Genomic DNA, 22,310 nt, shown 5'->3' on the forward strand with positions numbered 1-22,310 from the left:
TGACCTGACGTACTGCCTATGTTGAGAAATCTCACCTGGATGCATTCTAGGGCCCAAAAATTGCACTAGGTGATGCAAATTCTTGCTCGTGCTTGCCAACATAACATTGGTGAGCCACGAGCAAGAAAAACATCCACCACTCAGCGGTTGCCCGAGTTTTGCCAAGCAATCTCCACCGGTGCAGAGGAATTTTTGTCCACCCTTAGCCAAGTTGCTGGCGTTGGGGGTAATTGAGCTCCCTGACAGTCCATGAGCCAGTCTAGTGTTACTAGTGCCAAAGGATAATTCCTAAGGGGGTGAAAAAGGTTTGACGTTTTGTATGGACTATAGAGGTTTAATTGCAGTCACCAAGACAGTTGCACACCCCATACCTAGAGCAGATAGGCTCATTGATAGCTAAGGGGCTGCCAAGTACCTGAGTACATTTGCACTTAGTCACATCCCTATTGAACTGTAAATCCTTGGATGATCACACATTGAGTTGTGACCACCAGAAACTACCCCTGATTGCCTTCTCATAGACTACATTTGGAATGGTGAGTGAGGTAACATGTTGACCTAACAATTCACTTTATTTAGCAACTTATGTGCTTTCCTAAAAACATTCCCCTTACTCCCACAGGTCAAGTTTTCACTGTTCTATAAGTAATTCCTGCACCGTATTAGGTATTAAATAGGATATTCCTCTGCAGTGTTATATTCCCCCAATACAAAAGGACATATAATGGTATGTCAATTTCAAACTAGTAACAGTGCCACATAAGGCAACAGGTGTGTCCTGTGCTGCTAGTATATACCACACAGACTCAGTCAGCCTTAGAATGATATCACATTAATAAGTATATTTCCTCACATCCCCAGACAGCAAGCACTTACTGACACAAATAGCAGACTTTGCATAATACCCTTAATGTTAGGTTGTAGTCTACACTATGATACCTGGATCTATGGACCTTAGGCATCAAGTCAATGAGACTTGCTGTGAAGTTGTATGGTAAAAATGCACAAGTTGTTAATGCTTCGGTAGGTCAAAATGTTTTGTCCTGTTTCATTGTGGCTCACATCACAGACAATTTAGATGAAGCCTGGGCTAAATGTTATTACTGGGCTGGCTGAGTGAGTTTAGTGTCCAAAAAGGGATGGGGATAATCAGCAGCTTATAACAAAAATGTGTTGTAATGTATTTGTAGTGCTCATCATGTGAATACTACACATGTTCTATGGCAACGTATGGGTTATGTTGTGCTCAATTTAGTCAAATTGTGGAATATCAATACAGATATACAAAAAGTGACAGTCTCAATCTGTTTTTTGCCTCTCTGTTGTCCCCTTACAGGTCTACACCCTGCAGAGCGGGATTGATGTAATGCCATCTCCAGGAAGGTGAGGACCCCTGGGGTCTACATTGCTGGAAAAGGTGGATGGAGCTAAGGCACTGGACCTGTAAGATCACAGAGGTCCAGCTTGGGAAGTTCTCCCTATGTGTGCAAGGCACACACCACACCCTGACCCTCCTAATGGGCCACATTCTTGCGGTGACCTATCCTGAGCTTCATGGACAATTGAGGGCCCAACACCAGCAATAAGGGGCTAAGACCTGATCTGAATTTAATATGTTACATGAACCTATTTTTGGTTACGTGCAGGCATTTCCCCATCAACATTAAAGGGGGACCCATGTACAAAGGAGAGTTCTTGAATGTGTAGGTGTGGTAGAAGATGCATGGTGATGTGCTTTGCCTGTTGTATTTTTGACCAGGAACACAGCAGAGTCCAAACTACTTACAATGTAATGTCTTGATCAGCCGCATGGCTGACTTAAATTCCTAAATCACCGCATGTAGTTTGATGCTACGGATGACTGTGTGTAGCAAAGAGGCAACTGGTATTTATATTGTGCAGTGTGATGCACCTTCACTACTGTGTCTCATGTAATGGTAGCCCACATGTGTCATAGCATTCATTGCACTTTTGATGCAGTTACATCACACACATTGCTGAATGTCTGACACATACCTTAAGGCATTACTCAAACTCCTTGGTCATGTCCAAATGATGAAGCAATGAAAGACACAACTGGTAGACTTACAGTGATTTGTCAATATTTAAACTTCCATCTCATCTATGTGGGCGTATTCATTAATGTGAACTTGACATTTTCAGAATCATTACCTGACTGTTCACATGCATCAAGGAGTGACATGTAAACATTCTGGAACCATTTGTGAGTGTTTCCTCTAAGTATTAATTGGTATTTGGTGTTAGAGGAAAACATGGAACTGTGATGTGCTATTCCATTGGGACAAAACATAATCCTTCTCTTTTTGCATAGATCTTCCCTGAGTCACAACGACCTTCAATGGTCTATTGGCTTTTAGGAATGGTATGCAAGAGTGGTAGTTTGACCAGTACTGAGGTGTATTGGAAATGTTTCTAGGGCTATGTTTTCACCTATGCCGTTGGACCTTTATGAAAAATCTCCCAGACCTTTGTCCCTGAATCTCTCTCGGCCTGTTATCTATGCTAATTGTGATACATAGCAAAGTTACTTCAGTACAGCCTCCATTGGGCTTTTTTGAGAGTGGACTTTTGAGGAGGTGTTTACTAAAAAATAACATCATATAACATCATTATTAAATGCCCATTTGCTGGTGACCTTATTTCTGTTTCTGGACACTTTGAAGCAACAAAGCAGTATTATTTGGCTCTCATTTCATCATGATGTAGTTTAAGAGAAATTACACATTGTTGATTTCAGGACCTTGTGTCAACACTGTGCAAATGTTTTTTTTGTAAACATCATATTTGGTGACAACAGTTCACTATGCAACACTACACAGAACAAAGTAGGTGTTAAACTGCCCTACTGGAAACATAAGGATGGCGTGCAGACAAGTTAATTCCTGGTATTGGAACTATCTGGGATTATCACACCACTGTCTGAACATTTCTTCAGATAATGTAGCTTTCATGCATATGCTCATATTAATGGTGAATCCAATTTCGATAGGTTTGAAGCGGGTGTCATCTGTACACTTTGGAAATGTTTGTCTTCAACGGTCACAATCAGTTGTGTTTCAACAGATTCAATAATCCTATTGTACATGTAATTTCAGATTCACCACAGCCAAGTGAAAGAGAAAGGCTGAACATCGCAAGGGAAGCAGTTGGCCACAGTGGTTCCGGTCCTGAGTAACTGTGGGCTTGCGGGACTACGCGGAGGTCCACAGAGTTGGGAACAAACTCCACTACTCTCCACCACCAACCTCCACCCCCCTATTAACAATGAATTAGACATTATTGAAAACTAAAACAAAAAACTCTTACCTGTACTGTGGCATCCCTGGGCTGCCCTCCTCCTCTCCCTCGCTGTCTTTGGGTGATCCTTGCAAAAACTGCGCATGTTCGCGTGCCCGCCCATGGGTATTTCTTGTGAGAAATGTGCATGTGTGCATGTGTATGCACAGTTTTCACAAGTTTCACCCAAAGATGGTGAGGAAGAGGAGCAGGGCAGCCATGGGTCCTGTGCATCTGTTAACTGAGTGTGAAGGTGAGTAAAGGTAAGTTTGTGCCTGATATCTCTCCCAATCAACCAACTCAGGTGTGGAGGGTTGACCACCACAGTCATGTCCACAGGATGGCACATCGTGAAGAGCCAGTGGAGAATCAGGCAGTCCTCCCTCTGACAGTCGCTTTACCCTATCCTTACATCGATGCAGCCAAGGTGTCGTGGTGCCGAAGGCAGGATCGCAGTGGTCTTTCATCTATGCATCCTCATGCTTTGTAATAGGACGGGCAGAGCAACATGTAGGCGGGTGGGAAATCCTACACCGTTTCCACCAAACTTGTAATCAGGCCCTAAGTCCAAAAGTGAACTTTTGGCTGGAACCCAGTCTTGAACCTAGCCAAGCAACACTAAATTGCGGTCATCTTATTACTTTGTCCCAGTCCAGCGCGACCATGAGTGGCACTTTATGCTTTTTGGAGATAGAATGCAAATTATTTTTAATGAATCTCTAAAATTCATATTGCCGGTTTACTATATTGCATTTTTGTCATTTTGTGTTGTTTTGATTATATAAATATTCTTCATGTTCAGAAATTGGTATTGAATTTTTTCACTGTGCTGTGTCTTTCAATTATTTACTGTTTTGGTGATCTTAAATGCGTTAACGTGCCTGTCTCTGAAATTAAGCCTCACTGCTTGTTTGCCAATATACTAATGGTTGAGCAAGGATTATTTTATTAAGACGTGACTGGACCTACTAGGGATGGTGGTATTATTACTAGCTGAATGTGAATACCCACAATTACTTTCCCACAGCAGCGGTCATACAAAATTGGAGGGAAACCCTCACTCACCAACCTAGCTCACATGCTTCATTATCTGGTTTGTCTCACATCTGTCTTAAATTGTTTAAAGGTATGAAATGGCTCCCAGGAGAATTTTGGGAGTATTTGGGATTGAGTGTTAATTTCAGGTTTTAGCTTTTCAAGGAAAATGGTGGAAAGGTGGACGAGGTGAAATATGAAACACAGCCAAGTGTCAGACACCATTTAGGTGAATTCCTCCCATCATTACAAAGGCCACTGGGTGAACTGGGAGCTAAAAGTAACTCTGCAAAAACTGTCAAACCTGTACTCAACTGTACAGACTAAGTGGTCCATTATGATGGCGGGCGGACTTTGCGGGACCATCCGCCAGGGGTGTGGTGGTCCCGCACTTGCAATTAGGATGCCACCGCCACTGTGGCATCCCCCATTCCCAGCATTGTGGTGGGCCCGCCACTATACTAAGAATGCACATTGTGCATTGGCATGCACAAGATGACAGGCACCCCGCTGTGCCTGCCACCTTGTCCTTGGCAATGCAGGGGGGTACCATAGGTACCCCCCATGTGCACCCCCAACATCCCGGGGGCCCGCTATGGGCCCCCAACACTGAAGACCGCGTGCCTTTCTGTGGAGGCAACGGCGCCATGGAAAGGCTCATCTCCGTCCTCATCGTAATATGGATGGCAGTGTATTACAGACACCACCACCATATTGATTAACTTTGCTGCCCGGTCGATGTGTCGACCGGCAGAAAAGCGGTGGACGGTCTTCCCGTCCACTGCGGACGGTCTTCCTGTTCGCTGCGGACCACCCAGCCTCCATAATGTGGCGGGGTGAATCATGGATGGATGGGGGGCGGATTGCACCCACCGGGCCGGCAGCGGCTACCGCCTGCCCGGCGGGGGCGATCTCCCCGCCATCTTCATGGGCCCCTAAGTTTAGTAAGTGAGCTTGACCTTCTCCAAAAGAATTAGGGTGGACTAAATGTCATGTGTTTGCAAGAAAATGGTGTGCATTCCCTCAGGACTGTTTGTCAGGCGCTGTAGCTGAAGAACTCTATATTCACCCACTTTAAAATCAGCCGCCCGGGACTCATTCTGCTGGGGGTTATAATTTTTCATATTTGGCCAGTCCAGCATAGACTGTCACAAATCTCCAGAGCAGTGGCTTGAAGCATATGATATCTCTTATATTCCTTCTGACAGATTTGTAGCTATTTTGAATGTTTGTTTCAACTTGCTAAAATGTGTGTGTGAACCTGGTTAGAGCTGGTAAAAAGAGTTACCTTTTCTTTGCCATTGAATTGTGCAACAGTCTATCAGTCAGTCAAGCCCTTATGTGTACACCACAAATGAAGAAACCACAACATCCACCATGACTCATGATAATCACTACTTCAGAACCCCATGACCACAGAGCAATGGGCAGATTGAGCTGAAGAGCGTATTGCACCAGTGCACGTTGGTGAGTCACTATGATCCATACTATTGTATTTTAAAAACAAATATCATATGTTAGTTATCATGAAACATACATGTGGCAGTTTTTCTTACATTGACTGCATCCTGTTTCTACCTGCATAAAACATAGCAAACACATATGGGGGTGCTAGAAGTTGAGGCTGTGGTCCTAGGTTCCATATTGGCCCATATAGATGATTGACAGCTTTAATCTCAGTACACAACTATCTGTATTCTGACCTCCTTTTTGTCTTTGACATTTTCCAAAACAGGGAGCAGTTCCATCACAATAAATAATATCCATGCTTTTTTGCTGGAATGATGCACACATTTCATAGTTTCTGAACCTCTTCCTAGTAACATGAGAGTAGCAACACCTTTGCATTAATTAAAACATTTTTTTTTCATTTATAAATAACATTACTAAACATATAGGGCCCTATTTACAAACTGCATTTAGTAGTATTTTGGTAGTACTACATTAGAACTGCTAGCACACTTCAAAATGCTATCCACCAGCCTACTAGTGGAGGCCAACCCCTCTATTGGTCCAAACATTTCTCAAATGCAAAATGCAAAAATGTCCGTACACATAGCTGTTCATTTTAGTCCTAAATGTGGAAGGGACACAAGAGTGGCAAGAAAATGGAGAATACTTATTACTTAGTGGTTGGGTTGTAAGAGGAGTAAGAAAGGGCTAGAGCAAGGTTTAGGAAGGAAAAGGAACACACAAACAAAAGAGTAAACCAATTGCTATTCACAAACGGCATTCTATTGTCACTATCAACAGCAGCTATCATGACACCCTTTCAACTCGTCGTTTTAAACATGTCCCAGTTCCGGTAATTGCATCCTGAATGCAGTTTTAACTGCCAATTTGTTGTAATTTGACAGCGATTAGATTGAGCATTAGCGGTAGACATCTTAGTTCTAGCCATTATCTTGACATTTAGCGGACTCCATTTTGTGCTCATGGCAGCCATTTTGTCTGCTACATGCTGCCTCGTGCCGACCATGTGCTTTATCCTGTCTTCCTGTTCATGGTGCTTGAATCTGCCCAGCAACAAGCTATATTTAGCATCCAATACTTTGCCGCTGTCCGTTAGGGTTCACATCTGGTAGTGATTAGTTCCAGGTAGGAATGTGTTTGTGAAGCCCCCAAGACTGTTAGCTCCTCCCACAGATCGATTGTGCCTCCCGATATTACCTTATATGTACATAAAATGTGCTCTTGTGCTTTGTACCGCCTTCTTTTGATCCCCTGAGCAGGTATAAATAAACCATGTTTTCTTAGCTCGTGGTGCTACTTCTTGCAATACTGAAGGGTACTGTTTGAACCATGGCACCACCTCATGAGGTGTAATAAATGTTACGTTTTCTATTCTAGTTTCTGTGCCAACTTCTTTCTATTTGGTCTGAGGACTTCGTGCAGAGAAGGGCAAACCCCTTGCACTAGCGGGTCTGGCTGAGGCCTACACGACAAATTCAACGTGGAAATATAACCCCATGGCCACGCTATAACCTCCCCTTTTATTGCATATAAGTCAACCCTAGGGTGGGCCTTAGGTAGCCCCTAGGGCAGGGTGCATTTTATTTAAAAGTTTACACATGTACTTTAAGTTTTACATGTTCTGGTAGTGAAAAACTCCTAAATTGTTTTTTACTTCTGTGATACCTACCTCCCTCATAGGATAACATACAGTTATTATTACGTTTAAAACACTTTAATGGTAAAGTTGGATTTTAAGTTACAATTTTGAAAATGCCATTTTCAGAAATGTATCTAAAAAAGGGGGATAGAGCCCTAATTCACTAACTTTGAGAGTGTGAAGGAAAAGTGAACCTAGTTGTGTTCTTTCTATTGCAAAAGTCTCAACAAAAAGAGGACAAGAAACAGAGTCACCATGACCCTTGTTTTATTCACATTGTTTTTGAAAATTAATGTAATCTGTGTTGCTACTTTTTCGTCATCAAAGGGCCACTGTATACTACTTATCTGTAGAAAAGCTTATAGCTGTGATTTGTCTGTACATGAACAGTGAACACAGAGCTGTAGAATCAAATTTACACATAAATACCATCCAACATATTGAACTCAAATACTTCTACTTGCAAATGGATTGTGTTAAACACAGAAAAAAGTGCAAAAATCACAAACTATTGAATACTAATTAATGATATACATGTGCAATTAAAGACACAAAACTTGTGAAAGTACTTTAAATACTAGTCAACTTTTCTTAATAAAAATCAGAGATGATAAATCACAATTATTCGATGATTTGTGAACCTCTTGGTAATTGAAGACTCTTGGGGACTACTGCATTGGCTTAGTTTAAAGTGGAGTCAATCAATCAATTAGGGGCTTATAAAGCACACTACTCACCTGTTAGGGTCTCAAGGCACTGAGGGGGGTGCAGCTCTGGATCACTCGAAAAGCCAGGTCTTGAGGTTCTTCCTGAAAATGTGCAGGGTCTGGAGCATCTGACGTTCACTGGGAGCTCGTTCCAGGTCTTGGCTGCAATGTTGGAGAAGGCTCTCCTGCCTTGCCTGCTCTGTTTCCTCCGATGCGGGGGATCTCTGCCAGGATGAGGTCGGCAGAGCAGAGGTTCCTCCTGGGTACTTGGAAGGAGACTCTCTCATTTGGGTCCGATGTTGTGGAGGGATTTGTAGATGTGGGTGAGGAGTTTGAAAGTAACACTCTACTCGACGGGGAGTCAGTGGAGGTCTCCTAGGTGTTGGTTCATGTGTTCGTGACGCGGCGTCCCGAGGACGAGTTTGGCTGCGGAGTTCTAGATGGTTTGGAGTTTGCGTAGGAGAGTTCTGTTGATTCCGGCATAGAGGGTGTTGGCATAGTCCAGTCTGCTGGTTATGAGTGCGTGGGTGATGGTCTTTCTGCATTCAGGGGGATCCATTTGAAGGTCTTGTGGAGGATGCGCAGGCAGTTGAAACTGGTGAAAGAGACGGCGTTGATCTGGTGGGTCATGGAGAGGGAGGAGTCGAGCATGATGCCGAGGTTTCGTGCGAGGTCTGTAGGGGTGGGTAGACTTCCAAGGGCGGTGGGCCACCAGGTGGTGTCCCAGCTGGAGGTGGAGTGTCCGACAATGATGACTTCAATTTTCTAAGAGTTGAGCTTCAGGCAGCTGTCCTTCATCCAGGCTCTGACATCCTTCATTCTTTCCTAGAAGCAGAGCCTGGTGTTCTATGGATTCTTTGTGAAAGAGAGGATGAGCTGGGTGTCATCATCATAGGATACTATGCTGAGCCCATGCTCTCTGATGATGGTGGCAAGGGGGCCATGTAGATATTGAAGAGCGTGGGACTGAGAAATGATCTTTGGGGTACTCCGCAGTTGATCTCTGTGGGTTCAGAGAGGAAGGGGGGAGTCTAACCCTCGGGGTTCTGCCAGAGAGAATGATAGGATCCGGTCTGTTGGGTCGGCCGAGGGTTTCTTGATGAGGGTTTAACCTCCGCTCACTTCCAGTTGTCTGGGAAGGTGCCTGATCTGAAGGAGGCGTTGATGGTCGGTCCTAGTTTGGGTGCAATGGCAGCGGCTGCCCTGTGGAAGATGTGCAGTGGGCAAGGGTCTGTCGGGGCTCCTGAGTGGATTTTCTTCATGATCACAGTGATGTGTTCAATGGTAGCGGGGTTCCAGGTCATGATGGTTGGCTTGTCAGCGGAGGTGAGTAGGGGGGTGGTGTCTGGTGTCTGGCGTCTGGCGTCCGATACCTGAAGTTGTCATAGATTGCCTTGATCTTCAGATGGAAGAAAGAGCTGAGCTTGTGGGCGGTGCAGTGGTGGTGTTGAAGGTGAAGTTTGCTCAGTGGTGGTCCATCCAGAAGGGCTGGGTGGTGTGGCTGAAGCAGATGTTAGCACCTTTTGCAAAGATGGGTTCGAAGGTGTGTCCAGCTTTGTGGGTGGGCGTGTCAACAAGCTGCTTCAGACCGAGGTTGTCAAGGAGTGTGATGGAGTCGGGGTTGCTGAGGTTGTCGAAATGGAAGTTCAGGTCTCTGAGTAGGACATAGCCCATGGAGGTGATGGTGTGGGGTGCCATAAGCTCGGCGATGGTAGTTGTGGCCAGGGTGCAAGTTCCCGGGGGTCTGAAGGCGAGGGTGCAGCATAACATGGTCCTGGGGCTGGTCAGGATCTGGAAGTGGGGGTGTTCTGCGTTGGAGTGGGGGTCACTCATGCTAGAGGTGGAGAGTAGGAGGGAGGTCTTGTGTGTGATGGAGAGTCTACCTCCTGGGTGGAGGGGGTGGTCCTTTTTCTGGATCGGGGATGGCTTTGGCAATGTCGTGGCTGGGTTTGGTGTTGGTCCAGGTTTCCAAGAAGAAGGTGAAGTTGGGTGAGAGAGTGTTGATCAGGTCCCAGATCTCTACGCCGTGTCGTTGTAGGGAGCGTATGTTGAGGAAGGATGCATGTTAGGACTTCGGCATCGCATGTGTCCAGTGGAATTTATGTGGTGGGAGTGGTGTTGTTGATGGTGAAGGAACTTCAGCAGAGTCTGCAGGAGAACTGTCCATGGGTTGTGTTAGATGAGGACCTTTCGCAGTCGGTATGTCTTCTGGGATGAGTGCGTGGAGGGCGGCGGAATCATATCAATGGGGTCTTGGAGATCCAGGGTTCCTGGTGCTGGCTGTGGTTGGGACACGGACAGGTGCAGACAGGCTTGCCTTTGGCACGCCTTCGGCATGCAGGTGGCGCACAAGCTGCGCGTGGATGTGCAATGGCCTCAATTAAGTAGGCGGGAAGGCAGTAACAGCGTTTGGGAGGTGGACGGGGCTGAGCAGGTGCCAACAGGAGAAAAACGACCAAATACACTGTGGCAGACAAGGGGACAGTGACTCAAGGGGCAATGCAGAACACAAGGGATGGAAAAACGGCACTGGGACTAAGACAAAAATAAAAGTAAAAATAAAAAAAAGCAGAGGCAAGCAGGTAGGGGAGCATTGTCGAACCCTGGTCTCCTAGTTTGGCGGTGGAGATAGTTGGGCGGTACTGCGTAGAGGGAGAGCGGTTACCCAGGCCAGAAGGTCAGGGCACTTGCTTGATCCTCCACGCAGAGGCCTCCATTAAGTAGTCCTTGCGTTCAGAATTGTCCACTACAATGTCCTATTAATGCAGGCTGTGCACAAGGAATTTGATCTAAATCACTACTATTTGATAATTAGTGAATCTATTGGTAATTGAATACTCTTGTGGACTACTGCATGGACTTAGTTTGAGGTGGAATAGTCCTTTTGTGCAGATTTGTTCACTACAGTGTGGTATTCATACAGGCTGTGCCCACACATGTCCTGTGATTTACAACATTCTTCTCAGGACTTAGGCTGGTTGTGTTTCTTCTCTGTTGTCCATAGCTTGCCCAGAACTCAAATATTTATCCGGCAGAGGAGTGCTCAGACCGAGCCGCAGAGGCCACATCAAACAAATAACACTAAAATATCCTTAGTATATGGAGTGGCCTGAAGGCATTCCTAAAGGACATTATCCACAAGTTTCAAGATATGGAATGGAGTTGAAAACCCAACCAGTTCAAGTCCGGAAGAGAACCTTTTAACTCACAGGAGGGCCGAAACATGGGACTTAGAACATCATTGGCTTAAAACGGTTCTGAGAACCATAGCAAAATCTAGTAGGAACCTGCTTGTCTATCTGCCAACGGTGCAGGTTAACTTTGATGCAGCTCCTGCTACTTTCTTCTTGCAGCAGCAAATCATCTTCAGCAGTCCTTTAGCAAAGGGGTTTCTGGCCTTGTGGAACTCTCATTGCTTCCAGCGTCCAGCTTCATCCCGCTGGAGATTTTCAACTTCCAAAACAACCTAAGTCCAAATGTAGGAATGTTCACTGTACCTTTGGCCAGTGGATCCCGATGATGCCTCCTCCTCAAATACCAACTGGAGCCTTGCCCCACTGAACTTTGCCTTCTCAGAGCATTTTTTGCAACATTTCTACTAAGTCTAAAGGTAAGCACAGACCAGGCTAAATCCAATCTTTGATTGGATTCGTGCTCCTTCGCGGTCGGGAAAAGTTTAGATTTTGACCCAGTTTCTCAAGACCACATGTCTATGGTTGACATTTGAATCTTTTGGGTGCTAGTTTTCACCTCAAATTAAAAAAAAACATAATAACTCTGGTTATACTGATTGGATGTTTGTAATTTTGTCATCAAATTATTTAATAAAGTGCATTGTATTTTTTTAATTGGAATGGGATTTTTCTTTTGTTGTGTTTTCACTTTACTTTTGTGTTGCGTAAGTACTTTAAGTCTACTACTACCTTTAAGTTAAGCCTGAATGCTTTGTGCCAGTTACCAAAGGGCTAAACACAGGTTAATTAGTTGACTTTTGTTGCTCACCCTACTCAACAAACAAGTCAATTTCTAACATTGGTAATCAGTGGTGGAGTCCAGTGCTTTTGCATGTGAAAGGCTATACATTATTTGTGTAGCATAAACATCCCATGTAAATAATTTGACACCAGATTCAAACTTTGAGTGTCAGATAGCCCCCCGAGCCTGGGAGGAGATTTGCAGAATGCAAGCTGCAGCACAGGAGGATGATGATGATGTGGAGGAAGTACTGTATGAAGAGGAGGAGGAGGAAATGGAGGCTGGGAAGGACAACTTTGAAACCTCTTCAGAGCCTAAATGGGGGGCTGCACAGGAAGAAGTGTGTGTTGTCCCAATCCCCCTAAGGAGCAGGTTGTCAGTAGATGAAAGGGAGTGTCAAGTGCTACAAGCATAGCTGGAACTGGCTGCAAAAGCAGCGAGGGCAAAGGTGGAGAGAACCCTCCTTCTGCAGGAGAAACAGCTAGGTCTGGAGGAAAATAAACTATTGTAGGCTCATAAACTGAGTCTAAACGTGCTGGACCTAAAGCTAAAACAAGCAAGAGCGTCCAGCAGAAATCATGGTAGCATTACTCCAGTGCCTGGTATCCAGAAGAAGAGTCTACATTCCAAAGGATCTGGTGCCTAACATTTTTGCCTGGGATGACATATGCAGAAACAACAGTTGATAGACAGAATGCAGAACAATGTCATACATTCACCCCAGTACAGAGATCTGAGCTAAAATCCATAGTTTTTTTGCTCACCATGCCATTCCAGTTTGAACCCAGCCATATGCAAATCATTCTTGACCCTGTGCCTCATGGGAACAGTCCAGCCCAAACTTCCAAGCCAGGTCCTCCCTGGACTGGAAACAAGCATCCTAAGACCGGTTTCGGGGTTTCACCCCTCTGCAGCCAGGATAGCTTGATTCCAGTGACATGGAGAGCACGGGACCCACATCTGGGCATACCTGTCCCACTCAGGGTGACAAATGCAAAAACAACAATTGATGGACAAAATGCTGAACAATTTCATACATTCACCCCAGGACAGAGATCTGGGCCAAAATACATCGGGTTTTTTTTCACCATGCCATTCCAGTTTGAACCCAGCCAGTTTGGGCTGGACTGTTCCAATGAGGCACAGGGTCAAACCTGATTTGCATATGGCCAGGTCTAAACTGGGGTGGCATGGTGAGCAAAAGAATGATGGATTTAACCCAGATCTCTTGACTGGGGGTGAATGTTTTGATTTGTTCTGCATTCCGTCCATCAACTGTCTGTCTTTTGCTTTCTCGCCCTGAGATGACATAGCCAGCTGGTTTGAGGCCTATGAAGTTGCCATAGAAATGCATAAGGTCCTTGAGGAAGACAGGGGGGGGCAGCCTCTGGAGGCACATTCCTAATGAAGGGGAGGATGCCCTGATAGCCCGGAAAAAGGGAACATGATAAAGTATCACCTCATGAAGGAGGCCCTGAGCAGAAAATATGGGCTCACCCAGAGAGATTTAGACAGCAGTTCAGTGACAGCCAGGATTGTGGGTGGATTGTGTGGACCACTTTGCAAGGCACTACATGATTGGGTGAAGGGCAATCAAGTGAATGATTAAAAGGGGCTGTACACTTTGATTGCTAGAGTGCACAAGTTCAGACTTGTTTTAAGTCCCTAGTACAGTGGTATGCCAGAAACCAAGGGCCTGTAAATTAAATGCCTGCAGCACTTATTGTCCCACCCACTTATATAGCCCTTTAAAATATGCCCCACATCTGCCATTGCAGCCTGAATGTGCTTTTAAACTGTTAATCTGACTTGGAAATATAGCCCTCTTGCCAAGCCTTATAATGTCTTTTCATTGCATATCAATTATCACTAAGTTAGGCCTTAAGTAGTCCAAAGGGCAGGGTACATTGTAATTAAAAAGTTGGACATGTACTTTTTAGTTTTATATGTCCTGGCAGTGAATTAAAATGTCTGAAAATCACTCCTGGTTAAAGGTAGAAGGAAAGCAGGACAACAGCTGCCTTGACTTGACATGAAGTAATGCTGCTCCACATACATAATCATCACAAAATTCCATCTCTCTTCAGTGCAAATGAGTCACTCATGTCCTGGCATTTTGTGTGGCAGAAACAAATTTGAAGGAGCTCAGGCACAGTTTTGGGTTAGTAGAGCTAAAGGATGTCTAAGGTTCTAATTCAGTTTGTGCTACAGACATTGAGATACATCAGCAGAGCTGTATGCAGATGTCCCAGTTTTTGAACAGCCGAGGTGTAAGAGCACCTCAAACAGCACGGCATACTTTAAATCTATCTCACAAGCATTAATGGATGTAGAGGGGCTGGTGGCGGACATTGGGCATTAGTTCTTTAGTGTGCTGACGCCATGGTTCCTCATGCCATGAATTAGGGAAAGTGAGATTTGGTATGAAGAGGACAAGTACTTCATTAGAATGCTTAGTTTGTCTCTCTTCAAAGGCACTCACAAAAAAAAATCAACTCACCCATTACATTGGAGATCTACTTGGTATACGAGAGGCCAGGGAGAATAAGAGTCACAAGGCCAGATCATTACAGTCAGGATTAACTGACTGTAGAAAGTAGGCACCTACCAACATACAAAGAGCACAGGCATCAAAAAGCAGGAATAACATTTGATCAGGTATAGACATTTACAATATATAAACTCTCTAATTCGATAAAGGATTAAGGAGCCTCCCAATGCACCAAAAAAAATCACAGATTAAGCGTGGAAATGTCACACATATGCAAATGCATTATTTATTGCCGTTTCGGCCACAGCGGCAGATGACAGCTTTACAGCTCTACAGTTTACAACAGTGAGAATTACAATTAATATGTCATACGAAGAACGAGGTATTCTAGAGGATGGAAAGAGGAACAAAGCAGTCTTTAATGTCAACTCTAAAGAGGGCAATCTTTAGATTTTTAGATTATAGATGCCATGAGGTTCTTTTTTGCTAATCTTTGCAAAAGTAAAATAAAAAAACATGACCCCTCCCTCTTCAGCATTTCTATTACCACTATTTAACAACTATTTGCAAAATAGTTAAGTAACTCTAGTTTAACAAAAGCCCTCATTCACCCATTATTTATAAAGAAACTTGTCTCTCCTCTCCAGGCGATCCTAACATCTTTTGCATATGTTTTGGTACAATATGTGGAGTAAACTATTTGACAAACTAGTTCTTTTGCCGCTATGAGCCTTTTTTTTTATAAAACAACCGATGCCCTTCGATGGCAGGAGTTTGGCTGAGAACAGAACAGATTGCAGGCTGCAGTTCTAAATGATGTACGTAGAATAGTGGGTGACAGTGGTGTCAGAGCACTGGTTCTATTAGACTTTTCCACTGACGTTATCAACATCGATCAATCCACTCTCATTGACAGACTTCAAGAAATAAAAATCAGACACATTGTACATGTTATGTTATGTTATGTTATGTTAACTCCATTTTTAAGCCCACAGCTGCCCCAGCTAAGGGGCGTCCCGGCGCTGCGCCTGGAAAGGAACACAACACAAAAGCAAAAAAGGAATAAACAAGATAGAGAGGAATTAGCAACTGTTTGGAAAAATATAAGTTTTTACAGCTTTCCTAAATGTCAGGAGGTCATCAAGGGCACAGACATGGGCAGGAAGAGAGTTCCAAAGTTTAGGAGCAAGCACTCTAAAAGAGCGACCGCCAGACCTACTTCTCAAAAAGCGAGGAACAACAGCTAAATTTTGTCCACAGAATCTCAACTGACGGGGAGGAATGTAAGGGAGAATGAGATGCTCTAATATCTGAGGGGAAGCAAGCTTAAGTATCTTAAAAGAAAGACATAGCGTCTTAAATTCTATCCTCTGAAGCACAGGCAGCCAGTGGAGCTTGACAATAGTGCTTCCAGCAGAACAGAATCTGGGGAGACCAACTAAAGCTCTGGCTGCAGCGTTCTGAACGTGCTGCAATCTCATAATTTCGGCCTGGTTGGCTCCAAGCAACAACGAGCTCGCATAGGCAAGCCTAGACAGTATAACTGCCTGAATTATCAATTGTCGAGTCGAAGCATCAAAGAATTTCAACACAGGCCTAAGCCCACGTAGGATGCCAAAGCAGGTCGCAGCTACTTTTTTGGTGTGACAAGAAAAACTAAGCCTAGAATCCAGCGAATATGTGGGTACATTATTTTCCAACAAACAGGGTAAAATATTATACTTCCTTCTTTTAAATGTGAATCTAAAAAGTCCAGCTGTGGTTTTAAGCATTTTTTATGACATTGTTTGACATGTGCATGGTGTCACTGATTCATTGGTTACATTTATAGTACAATTCTACAAAACATAAACAAATCCTATATTTCTGCTGATGAAACCAAGGTTAGTCTCCTAAGGCAAACGTTTATCACATTCGACCGATGTAGCAAATGCCATATTCATCTTCTGGTGGTGGATGTCATCTAGGGCCATATGTATCAAGCAAATTCGCATTCGCAAAGGCCGAAATTCGAAATCAAATTTATGAAACAAAAAAAATTTGCAAAATGCCCTTAAAGAATCGCAAATTACGTGGTCAGTTGCGAATTCCTTGAAAAATGCACTTATTTGCATTTTTCAAAGTGCCATGTGACGCACATACATGCCCATAGGGCATGTATGTACGCCTCATGTGCACCCATGCATATTTCAGGGGTGCAACAGGGTGTCCTTTGGACACCCCTGCACCCTTGAAATTATTCTCAATATGCGATTAGCAAATTGCGAATCGCAAATTGAGAATAAATTCCCATTCATTCCGATGGGCCTCCTGGCCCATAGAAATGAATGGGAAAGTATTCCTTAATTGTGATTCGTACATTCGTATGTATGATTTTGTACATACATACCCATTTGCGATTCTCAAATAGCGATTTCTTAAAAATCGCTATTTGGGAATCGCAAATGGGTATCTTGATACATATGCCCCCTAATGTCCTAAACCTTAATCCACTGAAGACAAACAAACCATGGACCATGAAACATTTATCATGAATCAACAATTTGTCACGCTGACAAAGAGCATGCTCTGGATCAGAAAAGAACAGCAGACAAGCTGGTGACCCTTAATATGCAGCCAAAAGAAAAGTGATGACCTGAAAGGAATGGTGATGGGAACTAGCTACAGCCTCCATTTTGAAAAGTAGAACATAATCATTAAAGTGGTGGCAGTACGGGGATTCTCACCTGCAAACAATTGGTTTCCAAATTGTCAATCTTTTTAGCTCAGTGGGTGCAAGCCTGGACTGCAATACCCAGAATGAATTAGGTTTTCATACAAAAGCTCATGACTGAAAGCAGTGTATTTAATGGAGGTTACCGAAGGCGGCATATAAAATAGTAAATACAAATAAAAATATGTGAGTGAACTTGGAGTTGCATGTAATGTTGTAATACATTAATTTGCCCATACATTTGACCATAACAATGGCGATATTAAATACATTCAAGAGAAGCCATGAGCTTTCACGTGTTTTTTAGACAAACAGTCTCATATTGATCAAAACCTATTATGAAATAGAGGAGTGAATTAGTTTAGCAAGACAAGGAGGGAGTGAAGAGGTATTCATATTGCATAGCAGAAAAAATCAAATCCAATTGTCTGAAATATGTAGACTTAATTCTGGATGAGCATTGTTATCACCTTCACCTTCACACCCACATTTTGCTTTTAATCCTTTCCCAGGAACCCATTATTAAATTTTTCCTGCCTCTACGGAGTATCCTTCAGACAGTCTTACCTCATTCTTTTTACAGATTGACACACAAAAAAAAGAAAAGTCCTGCTACTTTGTAATCAGGTATCGAAGCACACCATGGATGCATTCAGCACCCTATGTGGGAAACCGATGCTGAAGCCACTAACTTAGGTTGGTAATTGAGGGTTCATTTAGAAAAAAATATATAGTTTTTCTCATGGATGGTATAAGATGCCGTTTCAATTTCTAGAGCTCGTCTTTGTTGTTTATTATGATCGTTTAGGGGAGACAGATGAGCACTTTTTTTCCTTACTCTCTCTGTTTGTTTGAATATCTATAGGCAGCGCAAAGCTTTGAGAGTTAACTGCAAGTGCTACACATATTACCTTTTGGAGTTTCCACCTCAGTCATGGCACAAAACCAAGGTCTAACCTTTACTAAATAGGATGTCAACCAGATCCTCCCAGTTCCCGCACTACTTGCAGACTACTTGCTGACTTAAATATAGCTCATACTATCGCACAAACAAAAGATTAGGAGATCCTTACGGAACAGACACTGTACAGAAGTAGAACTATTTTGCACAGTGTTATCCTAACTAAATAGTTAAGATTGAACTGCCCCAAATGCATCAAGGATCTACTTAGAGGATGCCTCCTTCAGGCAAGACTCATCACAGAGACCATGGCAATGTACAGAGGATCGGATTATCCTAATCATAAAGACAGCAAAAAGACTATCAGACGCCATGCTAATTAAAATTCAAGCCACAGAGAATAATTTCAAGACAACAACCGCTGCCTTTAAAAAAGAGGCTTGATGAGGTCAATAAAGAGATGATGGAATATTGGAAATATTTGACTTAATTAAAAATGCAAACATTTCAAAAACATTTGAAAAGATTCTCATACACTAAAACGTATCCCTATGCTGACCAAGAGTATACCCTTGGAGAGAAACAAGGTGACCACTTAAATTTTTCAGAGGAGAATTCATAGACAGTCGGTCTAGTGGGGGAAGTTCTAAAGGGAAGCAGAAAAGCAGAAACAGATTTTGACAATGGCCACAACAGTGGCACCACTATCCGTTTAAAGGCCCAATTGGTTTCCCTGGACAGTTGAATCCACCACAACTTCACCCAATGTTCGGATGGAATGCATAGGACAGATGCAACTGTACCTCTCACTTGTGTTACAACTTATAGCACGATCTCAAACCAAGTGACCGAAATAATCAACAAACATAGGCGCATCCTACAATCAAGAAAAAATTAATGGGAAAAAAGGTTGCTTTCATTAAAAAGGCAAAGAGTTTAAAAGACTGCTTAGTATCCACAAACGTCCTAAGAAACACCCTAACACCAAAAGAACACAGTGATAAACACCTGGGGCCCACTATCCCTTGTAGTAACAGTAGTCACCTGACGACCACCACAAGGACTTTGAACCTGGAGCCAGGCAAGACCTGGAACACTATAAACACACTAATTGAAATTCTGTCAATGTTATATACATGATTACTTGCTCATGTCCGCTACCCTACATAGGGATGACAAGCAGAAAGATCAAGGTGAGAATCTGTAAGCATCGCAGCAATATATGATGCAGACATAACACTACAAGAATGAATGACCATTTCTGACAAGATGGCCATACAACCAATGATTTAAACTGGGTTTTCATTGAACAACTTAATCTCCAGTAAAAGAATCAACAGAGCAATCTTTTTGAAAAAGAACAATGATGGATTTACTGTTTATCCACATACACAACGATAATATTCAATGGAACATCTTAAAAATGGGCTGAATGCCACATTTGCTGAAAATCTGCAGTCTCTTTTTAAGTTATTAAATAAGAGACATTATTTGACTGCAATGGCTGGCAACACTAAATGTATTGATCATTGTTCCTAAAGTATCATGGTTCCATTTTTCATAACTAAGCTCTCTTCACATTTTTTTTGTCTCTAGTTCTGATGATTAGACTAGTGATGACATCCGATTGAATCAACATCTTGTGCATACCATTGTTCCTAAACGAATGAAGGTGTAACATGAAAACATAAAACCATTAATAATTTTCCCCATCATATTGCATAGTATACACACACTAGATGTACTGAATTGAGACCATTTTTTTAGCACGCCAGGCAGGCTCCACCGTACATAGCTTGCAAGGCATTAACTCCCAGGATTCCGGTCCCTTCGGACCAATGAGAACAGGCCTCCACTGTCACCACACGACTGAGGGCAGAGACATGTGGCTCACAGCGATGCGGCTACAAAGCCAGCAGACACTGACCCTGGAGCATCTCTGGGACCTCGTGGAAAGGCTGAAATAGGTTATCCACATGGGCTGCTGACCTTGATGAAGTAAATGGTACCAGGGGAACGCCCTGAGATCATTTACCCGATCAAGCCGAGAACTTGGGGGTGGTGATTACTAATTTAACAAGGACCATAATTTGTCTCTACACTTTCTTCATTCTTCCTCAGAGTGTGGCTACATGCACCACACCCCCCAGGACTTATGTCACTAAATACCATATCGACAAAAGTACGTTATATAATGTTAACTAGGGGCTTGCAAGAATAATTGTATTATATATGCCACAACAGGAGAGATATGTGACACTGCATGGATGTACTATACCGAGTGCTGCATCATCCAACAACAGAATTTGTGAATTTCTGTTCGATTTTCACCTGGTACATCATGTTGGGTGAAAACCATAGGCTACAGTTTCACCCCACACCATAAAAATAGATTTTTCCTTTTGCACACCTTACCACGTGTGCACATACACCTTTAGGGCCTCTTTTTTCTGGCCCATTACTGTTGGTCCTGAAGAAAGCCTTTAATCAAATCCAATTGGCTGAAACATGAAGACCTAATTCTGGATGTGCAAGATCATTTTTATCTCTTTTACATCTATGTTTTGCCCTTAATCCTGTCCCAGGAACCCTTTATTACATTTCTCTTGGCAAGGAGGGGTATCCTGGAGACAGTTTGAACTCACTCTTTTCACAAATTAGCAGAGAAAAAATGAAAATTCACGCTCTACTGTAATCATGCGTCGAAGTACACCTAGGATGCATTCAGCACCTTAGGTGTGAACCCAATGATGCAGCATACCGCTAACTAGGTTGGTGGATGAGGGTTCTTTTAAAAAAAAAAAAAGGTTTTTTTTGTAGTGGATGATGTTAATGCAGTTTGAATTTCTTGAGTTCGTCTTTTTTGTTTATTATAATTGTCATGGGGAGAAGGACAAGTACATTTTTTCCATGCTCTCTCTATTTGTTTAAATATATAGCAGAAAAAAGCACACGTTGTGGACCACATTTGACAATATATACAAATAATTATCATTCCTAAGTGACCTATTTATGTACAATGGTAGCTCCTGGAGTGTTTTGAGTTGTGCTGCAGATTAAATACTTGAGTTTCAACTGAACTTTTTTGTTAGTGGCAATAACCACAAGAGGACTCAAAGCAGAATAGCAAGAGCCAAAGAAAACGCGTGCATCTGTGAGCTCAAGTGATATACTAGTTGAGGTGCTAATTGAAAAAAGCCAAATCCCATTATCCAGCCCAAAGAAAAATATATACATAGTAACCAACATCACCACTGCATTGGCAGCTTTGGTTTCTGCATTGCTTCCTCCATTCCACTTGGTACTTCGGATTGATTGTACTAGTCTCCTGTGCTGGTAGAGGATCATCACGATGTAGAAGCTGGAGATACTCATTAAGCCTATGCAGAGAAGGTCACGAACAGTGGATGAAACTGCACTTACCAGGAAGTCAGTGTATGATGGAAGGAGAATTAAACAAAACTCCAGGTTTAACACATGGACCGTAGTATTTAGGTAGAGACCCCAAGAGAAAGAGTACATTGTAAATAGGTAAATGGTTATATTTAAGCACCAAAAGAATAGCATGATTGATAACAGGTTCTGAACCAGCATTTTCTTAATGGTCGTCCAGCAAGTAGTAGAGGGTGCGAGTAGGACACTCTGGTAGCAGCTCATCAAGGAAGTCATGCATATTGACATGGCTCTGCAGACCCGATAGGTGAAGATCACAAAATTACATCCTTGTTGATCAAAAAGCCTTTGAATTCCGAGAGTTGAAAGAGACTGTGGAATGCCGCGAATCAAGACAACTAACAAATTTATTAAGGACAGTTTGCATACTATTGTGTCAGCAGGAATGAATTTACCAGTAAAAATACGGAAATGTGCAAAACATCCCAAAATGATCAAGTTTCCAGGAATTCCAATGGCTTCGAGTGACAGAAAGCCAATTGCTTTTAGAATGAGACGTATCTCCATAGCTGATGTCAGATCTAGGGTTTCATAAAAGGTGTCACAACTGAACCTTTAGATTTTGTATCTGAATAAATGAAATTTTGGGGTCTGATGATGGGATACTGAGAATAAGATTACATTAT

Source organism: Lissotriton helveticus, chromosome 5_1, assembly GCF_964261635.1.
Source record: "Lissotriton helveticus chromosome 5_1, aLisHel1.1, whole genome shotgun sequence".
In the NCBI taxonomy this organism is placed as follows: Eukaryota; Metazoa; Chordata; class Amphibia; order Caudata; family Salamandridae; genus Lissotriton; species Lissotriton helveticus.